Source organism: Bombina bombina, chromosome 7 (assembly GCF_027579735.1).
Source record: "Bombina bombina isolate aBomBom1 chromosome 7, aBomBom1.pri, whole genome shotgun sequence".
NCBI lineage: Eukaryota > Metazoa > Chordata > Amphibia > Anura > Bombinatoridae > Bombina > Bombina bombina.
The window spans coordinates 272,915,680-272,932,205 of NC_069505.1; the positions used below are offsets into that span (position 1 = coordinate 272,915,680).

A 16,526-nucleotide genomic window follows, 5' to 3' on the forward strand; every position below is an offset into this window, starting at 1 on the left:
TTTCGGGGATCCCCGAAAATGTTTCAAATAAAGTAACTTTACTTTTGTTGGGAAAGCCCTGAGAGTGCACCTTTTTTTGGCTGATATATATATATATATATATATATATATATTAAACACACTCTAATCCCGCAGCTCCATACACATGTGTGTGTGTGTGTGTGTGTGTATATATGCATGCATAAAAACACACACATCTCAGTATGTATGAATGTATATATGTGTGTGTGTGTGTGTATATATATATATATATATATATATATATATATATATATATATATATATATATATATATATATATATATATATGTGTGTGTGTATGTATGTATATATATATATATATATGTGTGTGTATGTATATACTGTGTATATGTGTGTGTGTATATATATATATATATATATATATATATATATATATATTTATATGTATATGTGTATATATATATAATATTATATTATAACAGACTCTAATTCCACAGCTCCAGAAACAAGCAAGAGGAACATTTAAGAAAAACTTTATTTGAAAAAATAATTGTCATTTAGATAACATGTAAAAATCCAAAATCCAATTATAGGCCTGTAACGAGGTTTAGAGCAGACAAATAAATATATATATATGTGTGTATGAATATATGTGTTTGTATATATACTCGGGGGCAGACTGATCAGCTGGGCAAATAGGACCTGGACCAAGGGCCCAGCATGTAGGGGGCCCCACAAATGGCATCTCCATGACTCCTGGTGTGCTGCTTAAGCTGGGGTTGACAGCTATCCTATCAGTAACTAAGCAGTTAAGTGTGGGTTTAGTGAGGGGCCTGGCCCCTGAATGGGGGCCTTGTGCCAGGATGTGAGGATTGTTGCATTGGGGGGGCCTAGAGTGAGGGGGTTCTGAGTGGGGTTTGACCCTGGAGGTTGAGGGCCCTGTCTAAGGCCCTTGACACTGGGGGTACTGGCCCTGGAGGTTGTAGAGCCTGGTGGGGGCAGGACATGGAGGCTATAATGTTCATTTTCATAACTTTGGGTCAGGGTGAGACAGTGGGGGCCCTTCCCTAATTTTTGCCCGGGGCCCTGATTGGTCTCAGTCCGCCCGCCCTGTATATACTGTACTGTGTGTGTATATGTGTGTGTGTGTATAGATAGATAGTGTGTGTGGTGTATGACCACATTTTGTGAACTCTGTCTTCATTTTCACACCTGTGTAATAGAATTTTATAAACATAAATTTATATTCCAGTGTTGCTATCACAGGTTGTGTATTTTCTGCTGTGTACTGAAGAAAGGACATGATCTCGTATATTTCTGTTTAACAAGCTAATCTGATTCCGAGGAGGTATGACACATTTTCTATCATGCATAGCTATGAATTATAATGTGTTTCAATTCTCCTCTGGGCATTAGGCTGACCTTTAGCATCTAAACCATACAATCAATTTTATGTAATGAGATTGCAAGTCTGTTAGCAGATAATCAATCGGGTTGACTTTGATCAATAATTACAAAAAAAGAAATAAAAAGAAACAAAGATGTAAATTGCAACAGATAATCATTGCTCTTAGTGAATAATTTTTCATAAACTTTTTGCTGTAAAAACATAAACCCATAAATAGACATAATTACATTTCTACATGAATATTTGGCTTAGAATAATACAGACATCTTGTATTTAATACATTTTGATGCACTATCTTTAAAGCATATTGCAACAAACAATAGTATCATTTACTCCCAATGGAAATGTCAAAATTAAAGGGACAATCTACCTGAAAATGTTTGTTTAAAAAGATAGATAATCCCTTTATTACCCATTCCCCAGTTTTGCATAACCAACAGTTATATAATACACATTTTACCTCTGTAATTACCTTGTATTTAATGCCTCTGCAGATTTCCCCCTTATTTCAGATCTTCTGACAGACTTGCATTTTAGCCAGTGCTGACTCTTAAATAACTCCATGAGGGGGAAGCACAATGTTATCTATATGATACACATGAACTAGCACTGTCTAACTGTAAAAAAACTGTCAAGATAAGAAGCGGTTTTCAACGGTTTACAAATCAGTTTGAGCCTACCTAGGTTTAGCTTTCAAAAAAGAATACCAAGAGAACAAAGCAAATTTGATGATAAAACTAAATTGGAAAGTTGTTTAAAATGACATGCCCTATCTGAATCATGAAAGTTTAATTTTGTCTAGACTGTCCCTTTAAATGAAATAGTTTGGAGATGTGGATGTATCACTTAAAGGGACATGAAACTCAAAATGTTTTTCATTATACAGATAGAGAATACAATTTTAAAAGCTTTACAACTTCTATTATCAAATTTGCTGCTGTTCTTTGTTTGAAGAGATACCTAGGTAGGTAGCGTGCACATGCCTGAAGCACTACATGACGGGAAATAGTGCTGCCATCTAGTGTTCTTGCTAATGTATAACATGGTTGTAAAACTGCTGCCATATGAGCTTTCATACCTGCTTTTCAAAAAAGGATAACAATAAAACAAAAATTATAATAGAAAGTTGCTAAAAATTGTATGCTCTATCTGAATTATGAGAGAAAATGTTCTTAAGGTGTGGCTTTTTTTAATTATTTTGCATACAATGCTTATTACAGAATAGCTGGCTCATGTCTGGTTTTTTTATGTTTGCCGCATAACACAAGAATGCTCCCAAGGCTATTCTGTGCATAGGTTTTATGTGGTCACTCGTTATTGCAGCCTCTCATTGGCTACATAAAATTGGCTTGCAATTAGGAACAAAAATTAAATGGGGCACAGTGACTCAAACTTCAAAATGCAGTGATGAGCAAATTTTATGGAAAAAAAGAATTGCATTAAAGGGACAGTCTACACTAAAATTGTTATTGTTTAAAAAGGATAGACGACGTCTTTACTACCCATTCCCAGCTTTGTACAACTAACATTGTTATATTAATATTCTTTATTACATTTAAACCTTTACATTTCTGCCTGTTTCTAAGCAACTACAGACAGCCTCTAATCACATGCTTTTTATTAGCTTTTCACAACAGGGGACTGCTAGTTCACGTGGGCCATATAGACAACGTGTTCACGCCCGAGGAGTTATTTAAGAGTTAGCACAACACAGTACTAAATGCAAGTCAATAGATAATAAATAAAGAGTCATGTGATCAGGGAGCTGTTAGAAGATGCTTAGATACAAGGTAATCAGAGGTAAAAAGTATATTAAAGGGACAGTCTAGTCCAAAACAAGCTTTCATTATTTAGATAGGGCATGTGATTTTCCAATTTACTTCTATCACCAATGTTGCTTTGTTCTCTTGGTATTCTTAGTTGAAAGCTAAATCTAGGAGGTTCATATGCTAATTTCTAAGCCCTTGAAGACTGCCTCTTACCTTAGGGCACTTTGACAGTTTTTCACCACTAGAGGGTGTTAGTTCATGTGTTTCATATAGATAACACTGTGCTCACGCACGTGGTGTTCCTATGAGCCAGTACTGATTGGCTAAAATGCAAGTCTCTCAAAAGAACTGAAGTAAGGGGGCAGTTTGCTGAGGCTTAGATACAAGGTAATCACAGAGGTAAAAAGTGTATTATTATAACTGTGTTAGTTATGAAAAACTAGGGAATGGGTAATAAAGGGATTGTCTATCTTTTAAAACGATAAAAATGATATTGTAGACAGTCCCTTTAAATAATATTTCTCATTACGTACTATGTGGATAGAAGTGTTATTTGAAACTTATGCCACCATTTCCAGTATTCTTCTAATGCCAATGTTTTCTGCTTTTGTTCCTACAGAAGTAACCTCTCTATACCTCTTATTAAGATTTGCTTTGATTTACGCATGATGACATGATTGTTCGTTGGTTTTAGACAGCCGGGTTAAATGCTAAAACATAAAAAAAAATAAGTTTGAAGATTTAAAAGGATATAAAGGTCTTTTCTCGACGGCTTGTAACAAGTGCTTACTTTTCAACCTTTAAAAATACTTAAATACAGTAGAATTGCAATACTAACAAGTGCATAATAAAAAGACAATAACACTTAAAGGGACATAATACTTATGCTGCATCACTTTTAAGTAATTTAGCATATAACTGTAAAAGCGGACAAAGTATCACCTGAACATCTCTATTTAAAAAAGGAAGATATTTACCTAAAAATGTCTTCAGCTCACCAGAGTAAGTGCTGTGCAAACAGTTATACTTCAGTTGCTGTCCAGCTGCAAGTTGAAGAAAAAAAATTAGCCCATCAGCAGTACTGAGGTAATGTGTTGCCTTTGCTGTGATCTCATGAGATTTCACTAAAATCTCATGAGATTTCATAGAATTTACTTAAAGGGACAATCAACACCAGAATTGTTGTTGTTTTAAAAGATAGATAATCCCTTAATTATCCATTCCCCAGGTTTACATAACCAACACTTACATAACCAACACTTGTATCTGCAGACTGCCCCTTATTTCAGTTCTTTTGACAGACTTGCATTTTAGCCAATCAGTGCTCACTCCTTGGTAAATTCATGTGCATGAGCTGAATGTTATCTATATGAAACACATGAACTAACGCCCTCTAGTGGTCAAAATGCATTCAGCTTAGAGGCTGCCTTCAAGGTCTTAAAAATTGTCATATGAACCTCCTAGGTTTAGCTTTCAACTAAGAATACCAAGAGAACAAAGCAAAATTGGTAATAAAACTAAAGTTAAAAGTTTAAAATTACATGCCCTATCTGAATCATGAAAGGTTTTTTTGGACTTGACCGTCCCTTTAAACTGAATAGGAAAATAACATTACTGTGCCTGCACATGACAGATGTCATGCATCGACTAGCATCCTGATTAAAGTCCCTTTACAGTAGGTTGTGAATACTTAGGAAATTTGAGGTAAAAATATATTTTTTACATAGAGATGTTCAGGTGATATTTAGTCCGTTTTTTACAGCTATGCTGCATCAGTTTAAAGTGCTTTAACATTTGGGTATCATGGCCCTTTAATACAAATTAGATTTTTTTTTCTGAGAAATTTATTTTCCCCCTATTTGCTGGTCCTCTGTATCATGTGACAGCCGTCAGCCAATGATAGACTAGTATACGTACACACTGAACTTGTGCCCATGCTCACTAGGAGCTGGTGCCTCAAATTTTGCATATAAAAGACTGTGTGCAAAATTTGATAATGGAAGTAATATGAAATATATCTTAAAACTGTGTGCTTTCTGAATCATGCACGTTTAAAGGGATAGAAAGGTAAAAAAAATGTTGATGGTGCATTTCATTTTGCAATATACTTCCATTAGCAAAAATGCTTCTAGCAAAGGTTATTACCGTTTTTCTGCGGCATACGCACATATCCTGTGAGGGCCGTGCACCAGTATTTAAACGCGACACCTTTTCAGAGGGTCAGCAGTAGCTTGTAGGACACAAATGACATCTTCAGAAGCAATACACAACACAGCCACCTCTTTGAGCAGGCGTGGTGTTTGCATTCTGGTGCACAGGCTCTCACAGGATATGTGCGTATGCCACTGAAAACCAGTAAAAAAATTTTTGCTAGAAGCATTTTTGCTAATGGGAGTGCATTGCACAAATGCAAATATATTTTAAATTGATGCACATTTAATTTTTGACCATTCTATCTCTTTAATGTTGACTTTGACCCTTTAACCTATTGAAAACCTTTTTTGTTTATTTTCTGCTTTAATTGTCCATTAAGTTGAGTAGTAAGTCTCTTTTTAATCGACTATTCACGTACATCATAACGGGTAATAAACTAAATTTGTTGCTCCACCCTAAAGATGGATAGACATGGGGGCCGATTTATCAAGTGTCGGGCGGACCTGATCCGCCGTAGCGGATCATGTCCGCCCAACATCTGTAAATGCCGACAGCATATGCTGTTGGCTATTAACGTTGCACAAACATTTCTAGTGAAATGTTGGTGCAATGCCGCCCCCTGCAGATTAATGGACAATCGGCCGCTAGCAGGGGACGTCAATCATCCCGAGCACTTAAAGGGCCATTAAACCCAAACATTTTCTTTCACAATTCAGATAGAGAATACAATTTTAAACAACATTCCAATTTACTTCTATTATCTAATTTGCTGCAATCTTTGTATATACTTTGTTAAAGAAATAGCAATGCACATTGGTGAGCCAATCACATGAGGCATCTATGTGCAGCCACCAATCAGAAGCTACTGAGCCTATCTAGATATGTTTTTCAGGAAAGAATATCAAGAGAATGAAGCAAATTAGATAATAGAAGTAAATTATAAAGTTGTTTAAATTGGTATTCTCTATCTGAATCATGAAAGAAAAAATGTGAGTTTAATGTCCCTTTAATGCCTCCCACCTCTCTGGCATCTAGTCTTTTCTTTGCCTGCATAGGAGGAGGGTAAATAATTGAAGTACTCCAGATTCTTTGTTGAGAGGGGTCCTTATTTCCTCCTTTAGAGAGCTGCTACTAAGAGACAGAGGGGAGATTGAAGTATTGGGTAGTGACATAATTAGTCTCAGTGAAGGAGCTAGTCACAGGCTTGCCACAGGTGTCTCAGGGACTGGGGCCCAAGCCGCCTCTTGTTGTGTTGTCGACATACTCCTTACAGAGATCCTCTACTGTGAATGTCTGGTCCACTAAGGCCCCGCAGAACTTTGTTTGCAAATATGATACTGATATCAAGCTTTCTCCAATCAGCAATATCTCAAGTCTCTCATCTTCATGAATTACAGACTGAATACCTATTTTAGACTTCTTTGATGCTGTATTGAACTTTTATTTCAGACCATAAAGCCTGTTAGAAGAAAAATTTCTCAAATCTTTGGAAAGTTGTTTGTTTCCTGCCATGAAAACCAGGGTTTTATCTGGTATTCTTTAAAAATTCCAAGAATTCTTCTTTTTGCAAGTTGGCGCGGATAAGGACATATCAGCTAACGCTTTAGTCCTATTTCAGCTTTTTGTTTTGTTTCATACTACAGGAAAATTGCTAAATGTCTATGCTTTGTTCAGTCTTAGGGCTCGATGATATATTGTTCGCCAGCTCAAACCTTCTTTTTCTCGCTGACACTCGCAGGGCTGCCCCGGTGCAATGATCGTAAAAAAGGGGCAGTCCCTGCGAGTTGTGAGATGGCTCCTATTAAAAGTAATGGAGCTCGCTGTATAGGGAAACTTCGCTCCTTAGTGCGAAGTTAGCAGAGAGCAGGGGGAGCACTTTAAAATTAAAATCCTGCAGCCAATATAACTCAGATTACGTTGCTTTCTGCTTATAGCATCTTACATTTGCCTATATGTTCGTATGCATTTGTTTTTCTATTGGGGTTATAAGTGTTCGTATTGTTTTGACAAAACTGTGATATCTGCAGTGCGAAAATCTTTATAGAATTACGCTGGGATTAGTGAGACATTTTCATATACGCCCATGTTCAGCCCATTTTATGAAAAAACAACAATTACGCTTTGCATTTTGTATTTATAAATTCAAATTTCTGTGTGATTTTTGCACATTCAGTGTACTACAATTACGATTTACGCTGTGAATATTTCATTTGATTTATTCCTGTGTAAATTAGATTCTAATTTTACGTTTTTGTTAACATACGATTTTTGGTGAAGAATTTGATTTATTCCTGTTGTAATTAGATTCTAATTTTACGTTTTTGTTAACGTACGATTTTTGGTGAAGAATTTTGTTACGATTTTTGATGCACCTTAACAATACAATTTTTCCCTGCTTATTTTTGTGTGAATGATTCAAATATTTGTTTTGTATAATGTTTAAAATACGAATTTTGTTGTGCACATTTCATATGAAAATGCAGTATACGCCCCTTAGCGAGACACCCTGTTTTCAGGGTAAAAAATGGCTTTAGATCATTCCACCTGGGAAAACATAATTTATGTAAGAACTTACCTGATAAATTCATTTCTTTCATATTAGCAAGAGTCCATGAGCTAGTGACGTATGGGATATACATTCCTACCAGGAGGGGCAAAGTTTCCCAAACCTCAAAATGCCTACAAATACACCCCTCACCACACCCACAAATCAGTTTAACGAATAGCCAAGAAGTGGGGTGATAAGAAAAAAGTGCGAAAGCATATAAAATAAGGAATTGGAATAATTGTGCTTTATACAAAAAAATCATAACCACCACAAAAAAGGGCGGGCCTCATGGACTCTTGCTAATATGAAAGAAATGAATTTATCAGGTAAGTTCTTACATAAATTATGTTTTCTTTCATGTAATTAGCAAGAGTCCATGAGCTAGTGACGTATGGGATAATGACTACCCAAGATGTGGATCTTTCCACGCAAGAGTCACTAGAGAGGGAGGGATAAAATAAAGACAGCCAATTCCTGCTGAAAATAATCCACACCCAAAATAAAGTTTAATGAAAAACATAAACAGAAGATGCAAACTGAAACCGCTGCCTGAAGTACTTTTCTACCAAAAACTGCTTCAGAAGAAGAAAATACATCAAAATGGTAGAATTTAGTAAAAGTATGCAAAGAGGACAAAGTTGCTGCTTTGCAAATCTGATCAACCGAAGCTTCATTCCTAAACGCCCAGGAAGTAGAAACTGACCTAGTAGAATGAGCTGTAATCCTTTGAGGCGGAGTTTTACCCGACTCGACATAGGCATGATGAATTAAAGATTTCAACCAAGATGCCAAAGAAATGGCAGAAGCTTTCTGGCCTTTTCTAGAACCGGAAAAGATAACAAATAGACTAGAAGTCTTTCGGAAAGACTTAGTAGCTTCAACATAATATTTCAAAGCTCTAACAACATCCAAAGAATGCAACGATTTCTCCTTAGAATTCTTAGGATTAGGACATAATGAGGGAACCACAATTTCTCTACTAATGTTGTTGGAATTCACAACCTTAGGTAAAAATTCAAAAGAAGTTCGCAACACCGCCTTATCCTGATGAAAAATCAGAAAAGGAGACTCACAAGAAAGAGCAGATAATTCAGAGACTCTTCTGGCAGAAGAGATCGCCAAAAGGAACAAAACTTTCCAAGAAAGTAATTTAATGTCCAATGAATGCATGGGTTCAAAAGGAGGAGCTTGAAGAGCCCCCAGAACCAAATTCAAACTCCAAGGAGGAGAAATTGACTTAATGACAGGTTTTATACGAACCAAAGCTTGTACAAAACAATGAATATCAGGAAGATTAGCAATCTTTCTGTGAAAAAGAACAGAAAGAGCAGAGATTTGTCCTTTCAAAGAACTTGCGGATAAACCTTTATCTAAACCATCCTGAAGAAACTGTAAAATTCTCGGAATTCTAAAAGAATGCCAAGAAAAATGATGAGAAAAACACCAAGAAATATAAGTCTTCCAGACTCTATAATATATCTCTCTAGATACAGATTTACGAGCCTGTAACATAGTATTAATCACAGAGTCAGAGAAACCTCGTTGACCAAGAATCAAGCGTTCAATCTCCATACCTTTAAATTTAAGGATTTGAGATCCTGATGGAAAAAAGGACCTTGCGACAGAAGGTCTGGTCTTAGCGGAAGAGTCCACGGATGGCAAGAGGCCATCCGGACAAGATCCGCATACCAAAACCTGTGAGGCCATGCCGGAGCTACCAGCAGAACAAACGAGCATTCCTTCAGAATCTTGGAGAATACTCTTTGAAGAAGAACTAGAGGCGGAAAGATATAGGCAGGATGATACTTCCAAGGAAGTGATAATGCATCTACTGCTTCCGCCTGAGGATCCCGGGATCTGGACAGATACCTGGGAAGTTTCTTGTTTAGATGAGACGCCATCAGATCTATTTCTGGAAGCTCCCACATTTGAACAATCTGAAGAAATACCTCTGGGTGAAGAGACCATTCGCCCGGATGCAACGTTTGGCGACTGAGATAATCCGCTTCCCAATTGTCTATACCTGGGATATGAACCGCAGAGATTAGACAGGAGCTGGATTCCGCCCAAACCAGAATTCGAGATACTTCTTTCATAGCCAGAGGACTGTGAGTCCCTCCTTGATGATTGATGTATGCCACAGTTGTGACATTGTCTGTCTGAAAACAAATGAACGATTCTCTCTTCAGAAGAGGCCAAGACTGAAGAGCTCTGAAAATTGCACGGAGTTCCAAAATATTGATCGGTAATCTCACCTCCTGAGATTCCCAAACTCCTTGTGCCGTCAGAGATCCCCACACAGCTCCCCAACCTGTAAGACTTGCATCTGTTGAAATTACAGTCCAGGTCAGAAGAACAAAAGAAGCCCCCTGAATTAAACGATGGTGATCTGTCCACCACGTTAGAGAGTGTCGTACAATCGGTTTTAAAAATATTAATTGAGATATCTTTGTGTAATCCCTGCACCATTGATTCAGCATACAGAGCTGAAGAGGTCGCATGTGAAAACGAGCAAAGGGGATCGCGTCCGATGCAGCAGTCATAAGGCTACCGAAGGGAATGATTGTGACTGAAGGTTTCGACAAGCTGAAATCAATTTTAGACGTCTCTTGTCTGTCAAAGACAGAGTCATGGACACTGAATCTATCTGGAAACCCAGAAAGGTTACCCTTGTCTGAGGAATCAATGAACTTTTTAGTGAATTGATCCTCCAACCATGATCTTGAAGAAACAACACAAGTCGATTCGTATGAGATTCTGCTAAATGTAAAGACTGAGCAAGTACCAAGATATCGTCCAAATAAGGAAATACCACAATACCCTGTTCTCTGATTACAGACAGAAGGGCACCGAGAACCTTTGTAAAAATTCTTGGAGCTGTAGCTAGGCCAAACGGCAGAGCCACAAACTGGTAATGCTTGTCCAGAAAAGAGAATCTCAGGAACTGATAATGATCTGGATGAATCGGAATATGCAGATATGCATCCTGTAAATCTATTGTGGACATATAATGCCCTTGTTGAACAAAAGGCAAGATAGTCCTTACAGTTACCATTTTGAACGTTGGTATCCTTACATAACGATTCAATATTTTTAGATCCAGAACTGGTCTGAAGGAATTCTCCTTCTTTGGTACAATGAAGAGATTCGAATAAAACCCCAGCCCCTGTTCCAGAACTGGAACTGGCATAATTACTCCAGCCAACTCTAGATCTGAAACACATTTCAGAAATGCTTGAGCTTTCACTGGATTTACTGGGACACGGGAAAGAAAAAGTCTCTTTGCAGGAGGTCTTATCTTGAAACCAATTCTGTACCCTTCTGAAACAATGTTCTGAATCCAAAGATTGTGAACAGAATTGATCCAAATTTCTTTGAAAAAACGTAACCTGCCCCCTACCAGCTGAGCTGGAATGAGGGCCGCACCTTCATGTGGACTTAGAAGCTGGCTTTGCTTTTCTAGAAGGCTTGGATTTATTCCAGACTGGAGATGGTTTCCAAACTGAAACTGCTCCTGAGGATGAAGGATCAGGCTTTTGTTCTTTGTTGAAACGAAAGGAACGAAAACGATTATTAGCCCTGTTTTTACCCTTAGATTTTTTATCCTGTGGTAAAAAAGTTTCTTTCCCACCAGTAACAGTTGAGATAATAGAATCCAACTGAGAACCAAATAATTTGTTACCCTGGAAAGAAATGGAAAGTAGAGTCGATTTAGAAGACATATCAGCATTCCAAGTTTTAAGCCATAAAGCTCTTCTAGCTAAAATAGCTAGAGACATAAACCTGACAACTCTGATAATATCAAAAATGGCATCACAGATAAAATTATTAGCATGTTGAAGAAGAATAATAATATTATGAGAATCATGATCTGTTACTTGTTGCGCTAAAGTTTCCAACCAAAAAGTTGAAGCTGCAGCAACATCAGCCAATGATATAGCAGGTCTAAGAAGATTACCTGAACACAGATAAGCTTTTCTTAGAAAGGATTCAATTTTCCTATCTAAAGGATCCTTAAAGGAAGTACCATCTGCCGTAGGAATAGTAGTACGTTTAGCAAGGGTAGAGATAGCCCCATCAACTTTAGGGATTTTGTCCCAAAACTCTAATCTGTCAGACGGCACAGGATATAATTGCTTAAAACGTTTAGAAGGAGTAAATGAATTACCCAAATTATTCCATTCTCTGGAAATTACTTCAGAAATAGCACCAGGAACAGGAAAAACTTCTGGAATCACCACAGGAGATTTAAAGACCTTATCTAAACGTTTAGATTTAGTATCAAGAGGACCAGAATCCTCAATTTCTAAAGCAATTAGTACTTCTTTAAGTAAAGAACGAATAAATTCCATTTTAAATAAATATGAAGATTTATCAGCATCAACCTCTGAGACAGAATCCTCTGAACCAGAAGAGTCATTAGAATCAGAATGATGATGTTCATTTAAAAATTCATCTGTATAAAGAGAAGTTTTAAAAGATTTTTTATGTTTACTAGAAGGAGGAATAACAGACATAGCCTTCTTGATGGATTCAGAAACAAAATCTCTTATGTTATCAGGAACATTCTGAACATTAGATGTTGATGGAACTGCAACAGGTAATGGTACATTACTAAAGGAAATATTATCTGCATTAACAAGTTTGTCATGACAATTAATACAAACAACAGCTGGAGGAACAGCTACCAAAAGTTTACAGCAGATACACTTAGCTTTGGTAGTTCCAGCACCAGACAGCGATTTTCCTGAAGTATCTTCTGACTCAGATGCAACGTGAGACATCTTGCAATATGTAAGAGAAAAAAACAACATATAAAGCAAAATTGATCAAATTCCTTAAATGACAGTTTCAGGAATGGGAAAAAATGCCAAGGAACAAGCTTCTAGCAACCAGAAGCAAAGAAAAATGAGACTTAAATAATGTGGAGACAAAAGCGACGCCCATATTTTTTTAGCGCCAAATAAGACGCCCACATTATTTGGCGCCTAAATGCTTTTGGCGCCAAAAATTATGCCACGTCCGGAGCGCCGACATTTTTTGCGCAAAAGAACGTCAAAAATGACGCAACTTCCGGCGACACGTATGACGCCGGAAACAGAAAAGATTTTTTGCGCCAAAAAAGTCAGCGCCAAGAATGACGCAATAAAATGAAGCATTTTCAGCCCCCGCGAGTCTAACAGCCCACAGGGAAAAAAGTCACATTTTTAAGGTAAGAAAAATAATTGATTCAAGTGCATTATCCCAAATATGAAACTGACTGTCTGAAAATAAGGAATGTTGAACATCCTGAGTCAAGGCAAATAAATGTTTGAATACATATATTTAGAACTTTATTAAAAAAGTGCCCAACCATAGCTTAGAGTGTCACAGAAAATAAGACTTACTTACCCCAGGACACTCATCTACAAGTTTGTAGAAAGCCAAACCAGTACTGAAACGAAAATCAGCAGAGGTAATGGTATATATATAAGAGTATATCGTCGATCTGAAAAGGGAGGTAAGAGATGAATCTCTACGACCGATAACAGAGAACCTATGAAATAGACCCCGTAGAAGGAGATCACTGCATTCAAATAGGCAATACTCTCCTCACATCCCTCTGACATTCACTGCACGCTGAGAGGAAAACCGGGCTCCAACCTGCTGCGGAGCGCATATCAACGTAGAATCTAGCACAAACTTACTTCACCACCTCCATAGGAGGCAAAGTTTGTAAAACTGATTTGTGGGTGTGGTGAGGGGTGTATTTGTAGGCATTTTGAGGTTTGGGAAACTTTGCCCCTCCTGGTAGGAATGTATATCCCATACGTCACTAGCTCATGGACTCTTGCTAATTACATGAAAGAAATAGGACTGGAGAGCATTCTTTAATAATCTCGTCAGCCCAGAGAGCTTTCAATCATCGAGCCCTTAGTCTCTAATCCAAATTCTCCTCTTTGGAACGTTAATTTGTTGGGGTTTTTTTTACAAGCTTTTCAGGTTTCTCTTTTAGAATTTGCATGCTTTGGATATTTGGAGGTTTTTGTTGCTTTTAGCAATATCTTCTGCCCAGAAGACTTTCTGTATCTTTTGCTCTTTCTTGTCTTATTTTTATCAAGATAAGACCGTTTTAAAAAGGACTCAATATTTATTTTTTATCTAAAATGATTTTTCGGATAACGGCAATCAGGAAGTTATAGCCCATCTCCTTGTCCTAAGCCAAATAATTCATTTGATGGCCTCTTACTTAAAGGGACATGAAACCCAAAATGTTTCTTTCATGCTTTAGAGAGAATACAATTTTAAACAACTTTCTAATTTACTTCTATTATTTAATTTGCTTACTTATCTTGTTATCCTTTGCTGAAAGGTTTATCTAGGAAAGCTCAGGAGCAGTAAAGAACCTAGGTTCTAGCTGCTGATTGGTGGTTGCATATATACATACCAATTGTCATTGGCTCATGCATGAGTTCAGTCAGCAACCAGTAGTGCATTGCTGGTCATTCAACAAAGCATACCAAGAGAACAAAGACAATTTGATAATAGGAGTAAATTAGAACGTTGCTTAGATTTGCATGCTCTATCTGAATCATGGAAGAAAAAATGTGGGTTTCATATCCTTTTAGTTTAGATTGTAAGATCATTAAAATTATACTTTAAAATTATAAAGATTTTTTAGTCAATCTTTTAATTTATTTGTCCCATTGTCCTTGTAAAGTTATGAGGGCAAAATCTATAGCTTTTTGGCTAAACCGCATGATTACCAATGTTTTCTTGGAGGCAGAATAGTTTTTTCCAAAACACATTATTGCAAATTTTTCTAGATCAATTTCCTCTTCTTGGATTTTCAGGAAAAGGCTTATATTAAATAAATTGTGCAAGGCAGCAACATACTTCTTGCCATATTCTATAACTTTGATGTGTTCGGCAGGAAAGTCCTCCAGGCAGCATTGTCTGGTAATTAGGTGCCTACCTTTAAAAAAAAAAAAAAAAAGTTGTCCTTACTCATGGACTCCAAATCTTGGGAATTAGTTCCCAGGAACTCAGGAACTCTCTCCACCATATGAAAAAAAAAATATGCTTACCTGATGAATTCATTTATTTCATTGTGGTGAGAGTCTACAAGACCCACCCATTTTCTTTTTTCTGGCGGAAGTTCTAGTTTGCACCTCATCTACCCTACTTTGTCCTTTCTTACCTTTCTTGGCTATACATCAGACTAGAACAACAGAAAGGTGGGAGGGGTTAAGTGCTCTTAGATTTTTAGGAATCTTTGCCTCCTCCCAGTGGCCAGGAGTTGAATCCCAAGAGTAATGGCGACTTCACTGAACTTCTTTCTGAAATTGGTCTGCCTTGCTTTAGTCAGGAGAGTCTGGAATTCAGCCCAGTGTCCAAGCCTAGATCACTAGATGCATACTTAAGATGATTGAAAATGACTACAATCTGGAATTCAATAATAGCATTAGACAAAGAACAATACAATTTTTAAAGGAAACAGCAAAGAAGATGCTCATGCAGAAGGTTCAATCAAAATAAAAACTATAAAGCAGACTATATTACAAGCCTTTATGATACCAGTTTCGGGGGTCTATTTATGTAGGTGCAGACAGACATGATCCACTGTAGCGTATCACGTCCGCCGCACATCGATACATGCCCACAGCATACGCTCTCTGCATTTATCATTGCACCAGCAGATCTTGTGAACTGCTGGCGCAATATCGCCCCTGCAGGTTCGCGGCCAATCGGCCGCTAGCAGGGGGTGTCAATCAACCCGATTGTATTCGATTGGGCTAACTGCTGTTCGCAACCTCAGAGGTGGCGGACGAGTTAAGGAGCAGTGGTCTTAGGACCGCTGCTTCTTAACTTCTGCTTCAGTCGGAAGCAGCATCCGCTGCTTCATAAATAGACCCAATGGACTCAAGGCTGAGGAGTAGTTTTATGAAAATCAAGGAATTCAAAATAGAGTGTAACAGTTATGTAACCTTCAACGAATAATTAAGTTGGGATCTCTACAGATGTATGTTATGCATTAGAGGAACCTATTTATTGGGACATTCTACTTCAGAAGTGTTGTTTAAAAAGATAGAGAATTCTATCCCTATATTACCTATTCCCCAATTCTTGCATAACAAACAGTTATATTAATATACTTGTTACCTCTGATTACCTTGTATCTAAGCCTCTTCAGACAGCCCCCTTATTTCAGTTCTTTTGTCAAACTTGCATTTTAACCAATCAGTGCTGACTCATAAATAACTCCACGAGAGTGAGCACAGTGTTATCTATATGGCACACACAAACTAGCACTGTCTAGCTGTGAAAAACGGTGAAAATGCAATGAGCTAAGAGGCGGCCTTTAAGGGCTTAGAAATTGGTATATGAGCCTACCTATGTTTAGCGTTCAACAAAGAATAACAAGTGAACAAAGCAAATTTGATTACAAAAGTAAAATGAAACGTTTTTAAAAATTGCATGCCCTATCTGAATCATGACATTTTAGGAGGATTTTTATAATACTGATATCAGAGTTGGGGGGAAAAATCTTTCAGATATTTGTTAATGCAGGGGACATGAAACATGTCAGTATACAGGTGTTAAACAATGATGTACTTCTTGAAGAATCCAAACCTCCAGCTCATGGGAGAGTTCAGTATGGTGTGCAACCTAATTGGGGTTAAAG

The 16,526-nt window shown here is 37.3% G+C and overlaps 1 protein-coding gene and 1 long non-coding RNA gene across 2 annotated transcripts in view; one reads left to right on the forward strand and one right to left on the reverse strand.

Moving 5' to 3' along the window:
* Positions 1–16,526, forward strand: part of WNK2 (WNK lysine deficient protein kinase 2) — a 331,019-nt gene that overhangs the window by 297,168 nt on the left and 17,325 nt on the right. The gene's annotated exons all lie outside the window — the stretch shown is intronic.
* LOC128666277 (uncharacterized) overlaps positions 1–16,526 on the reverse strand; it is a 33,632-nt gene that overhangs the window by 569 nt on the left and 16,537 nt on the right. The window contains exon 2 of the long non-coding RNA XR_008403229.1: positions 4,137–4,202. This is a non-coding gene — a long non-coding RNA (uncharacterized LOC128666277). The remainder of the gene's footprint in view (positions 1–4,136; positions 4,203–16,526) is intronic.